Genomic DNA, 4575 nt, shown 5'->3' with positions numbered 1-4575 from the left:
AAATTTATTGTTTTTGTCTATTTACAAATTATTTGAGTTATTTAGCCATTATTTAATCATTATAAGAGCAGGATATAAAACTTTTGAGGTCTCTAACCCCATTGAATAACAGTCAGTCCGTACTAATTAACAGTACAATGATCTCCCCATTAGCCAGAGATCTTCCGGGTAACGGGAGAGTTCCCCGGAATTTTTCTGGGTACGTACTGGAAAAGGTTTCCGAGAGTATAAACTACGCGTCTTGCACAGACAGACACTACCCACATCTCCAGGTTTCTGGGTGCTGAGGAAAGTTTTCCAAGATTCTAAACTACGCATCTCATATCGACTCTAAATTACACATCTTATCAGGGGCCGCATACTCAAAAAAATTTATGGGACTGTATCTCTTTGTTTACCCCGTAACAGGACTTACAGTCTCCGATCGGTATACTCAAAACAAAAATTTGGTAGCGGACTCCATAAGTGAGCCCATAATCTAGCACATAACTTACAGCACCTTAGGAAGTGCTGTAACACATCACCATCAACCATACCAAGACCATCAACCTCTCCTCCGACGTTGTCCCACCCCCTTCCATTACTTTAGGTCCCAACACACTCCAGGTTGCAGATTGCATTAAGCTCCTCGGCATCACCATAGACAACAAACTAAATTGGAAACCACACATCAGTGAAGTTGTCAAATCCTCCAGTTTCTGTGTCCATCTCCTCCGCCGACTCAAGTCCCTCGGAGTTCCTGCACGCGAGATCCTCAGTGTTAACTCAACATTCATACTTCCCAAGCTAACCTATGTCTCCCCTACCTGGTCTTCCTCCCTAAATGCCACACAACGTAAACGCCTAGAAAAAGTGCAAAAGAGGGCATGCAAGATTATTCTCTCCCCTTCCTACTTCACATATCAAGAAGCGCTCAACACACTGACCCTCTCGGCTCTCACTGACCATCACCAAGACCTCATCTGCAAATTTGGTGAGAAGCTTCTGCACCATACTCAACACCGACTCCTACTAACACCAGAAATCCCTCGCCCGAGAATTGCTGTTCGACACCACAACCGCATCCAGCCCATACGAGCACGAACTGATCGCTATAAGAACAGCCCAGTCCCAACCATTGTAAAAATTATCAATACAGTGGTCCCTCGGTTTATGAGCGCCTCGGTTAACGAGATTTCGGTTAACGAGTTAACTTCCATAAGATTCTTAACTTCGTTTGTAATCCCTCGATTAACGAGTTTCTTACGGGCCGACCTGAACATGTTTTCGCTTGCATTTGGAGGTTCACCAGCTGTAGTATTAGTCTGCCAATACAGTAATCGGTTCTAGGGCTTAAATTCCTTACCATTTTAGCAAATATCAAGAAGTTTATACTATTCAATAATTTTAAAAGTTTAATATTAAATTTTTTAGTCATTTTAACAATTATTGAACATAATTGAAGGTAATGAAACTAGTTTTATGCGCGCCATCCAGCCTCTCAACACACCATACAGGCGTCAGTCTTTGTGTCTTTTCAGTGGAGGTAACATCTTGCTTGAGACTCTCTTCAACTAAACGCTTTTTTTCTGTGTTTGCAAGCAAATTATTGGTCATTTTGAAATTGATTTTACATATTAACAATATATAATGCAGTGCAGTGTTGATTTAAAGAAAATAATCTTGAATTACACCAAGAGAACAAAAATTTTATGGGTGAAATGGCGCCATGGGGTGACTTCTCTTCCAACCCAATGCCTTCTCTTCTCCCTTCTCCTCCACCCCCATTCTAATTCCCATCATCATCATCATCATCCAGGAGCCTTCTACATACACACCTCAAAGTAAGTGTACTTTTCTACATTTTCTGTTGAATTTAGGCAATTTTCGGTGAGCTGGAACCAATTACCCAAAAACCCATTGAAACAATGGTTTCGGTTAACGAGTTTTTCGATTAACGAGCAACCTACTAGAACGGATTGTGCTCGTTAACCGAGGGACCACTGTAACTTGTAATCAACCAGTGTATTCACTTCCAGTCATTCTTACTTTTTGCACTGTCACTATGTTGAAATGCCCTGTAGTTTGAGCTTCTCCCCACCTAGTTATTATATATCATATTTGTATCACTTATGTTACTTGTATTTTATTTGTAAATCAAGAGACCCATTCCCCAATTATGCAACTGTATATTTTCAGCCTTCCGGCTGCCATGCTCTTTCAATAAACCGTTAATTATTATTATTATTATTATATACAGGAATATCTCACTAATCGCAACCCCGCTAATCTGCAATTGATCTTTTAACACCCCTATTAGATATTCGCAAAGGAAAATTTAAATCCCTACAGTAATATCTCAAACTACATGGGCTAGCTGCAGCTTTCATATTCAGCTGTAAGGCCCGCTTCACATGAGTGTGTTTTTTCCATGCATGAGGACTCGCAGGTTTTAGAAATTAATGCCTGTACTGTACCTGTATTTCCAAACCGCAGCATGAAAAAACACGCTGTGCATTCTAGAATTCTTTATATGGCAATGGAGTACAGTACTTAAGTCAAACAAGCTTAAATGTTTACACTCATCTACAAATGTCGTGCACACACACTCACAATCGTTCATACAAAATGTGCAAAAAAAGAAGATTATCGTAAGGTCATAAACATAAAGGGAATGAACATTTCTTAAATGCACGGTACAGTAGTTAGAGCGCAGATCGTGGGAGGAGGATGGAACAATGTTGGGGATCTCAGCCACTCCAGTTTCCCATGTTCCATGTTTAGTGAAACATTTGCCAACTGGCATTGCTGCAATTTTTTTCTTTTCTTTTATTTATTAATATATTTTTTGTTTATTCCTCACATATACCAGTACTACAGTATACTGTACATGTGACCCTGGACCCTAATATCCTCAAATAATGAAGTGTGTATATTAATGAACATTAAAAAATCTGCCCAAAAGTTGGGGGTGGAGTCTAAACCACCAAGTTTAAAATTCTTACCTCTTCATGTTGTGGTTTAGTGTGTCAAGAGTGAGTGATAAAGAAACATAAATAAGCCACTCACAAGGTCTTACCACTAATTATTTTTATGCACAAGGAAACTACGTTTGGCAAGCTAGGATTTCAAATTAAGATTACGGTATATTAAAATTATAAAAATATATTATAAAGCACCATACATATAATGCAAAGATTTATACCCTGTAATAAACACAGCTATCATCACCTCACGCCCCCATTTGCCAGTGAGAACCAAAGGGAAAATGACCACGAGTTGGGCTATTTTTAGCCCGTGGAGGTGGTCAGTAATGCATACATTATCGTACATATTTACTCATAATAATATTTATCTCTAAATAATTGATTTAGATTTTATTTACACAAAGAATATTCAGTAAATGACCACTCTGGTGCATTAGTGCTGAAACTATAAGCCGGTTAATTACCAGGCGCTCAAGTAGCGTCACTGGTGTTTACACTACACCAGCTGGTAATATTTGATGCCATTACTTGGGAAATTGAATTGGCCTTGTGCAAGTAACTAACTTATAGTTACAAAAATTAAAAAAAAAAAAGAAGATCAAAACTGAAAATAATATACTGTATGTGTGTGTTATTAAAGTAAGAGAAACAATTGAGACCCTGCAATTGTGTAAATGAAGACAGAAAGTCAGGTCAACAACCTGGGACTTGGTCACAATTTTAAGTGATGCCATATGGCAGCAGGGTCTACCGTGAACAACACATTATGTTTAATATCTTCCCAGGCAATGTTACCTCCTGTTTGGTAGCGCTGCCTACTACTACACAATTTCTAGTAATAATTTGATACATGATAAATTAGACAAACTGAAAATAAACATCAAATTTAATTACCAACATAGCTTCCCATTGGCAGCTGTAAGAGAGATGAACTATTTTTATCCGTCTTTGTGTCTCAAAGTGTGTAATATATATATTTATTGATCATAATACGTTTCTCCTATAAATAATTAATTTTAACATTTATTTTTTACATGATATTCAATAATGACTTTTAATTCTTTTAACTACCGGCAATTAGTAAATTTAGCATGACAATGATGAAGAAGAAGGCAGGTCATCTGATTCGGAGTTTGATTCTTAATAGTTACCATATATGTGTAGGTGACCACGTCGGAGTCATGTGTAGAGTGAGCCCCTTCTCCTCATTTGCCTTGTCCAGTTGTTTGAGTTATCACTCCATAAGCAATAGCACTCTCTCCCGTGTGAACACTGGGGTATATTAATACTGTATCCAGCTGCCACAAAAAAACCTCACCATGGCTCCAATTTGTTAAACGCAGGAGATATGAAGCTTGTGCATTTTAAGCTGAAAGTGATAGCATATGCCCAGTCACACAACAATTGTGCTGCTTCAAGAAGATACGGTGTAACTGAGAAGATGGTGCGGGATTGGAGATCCAGGAACACTTACTACGAAGTATGCCCAGGAATAAATGTGCAATGAGAGAGAGGCACTGCACACTGGCCGATTCTAGAGAAGCACGCAATGAACATGGTCCATGAGCAGCGTCCAAAATGGGTATATTGTATCAAGAAACATGATACG

The sequence above is a fragment of the Homarus americanus genome, unplaced genomic scaffold (assembly GCF_018991925.1).
Source record: "Homarus americanus isolate GMGI-L3 unplaced genomic scaffold, GMGI_Hamer_2.0 scaffold46197, whole genome shotgun sequence".
Classification (NCBI taxonomy): domain Eukaryota; kingdom Metazoa; phylum Arthropoda; class Malacostraca; order Decapoda; family Nephropidae; genus Homarus; species Homarus americanus.
The sequence above is the reverse complement of the archived record's forward strand: the minus strand, read 5'-3'. Positions refer to the sequence as shown.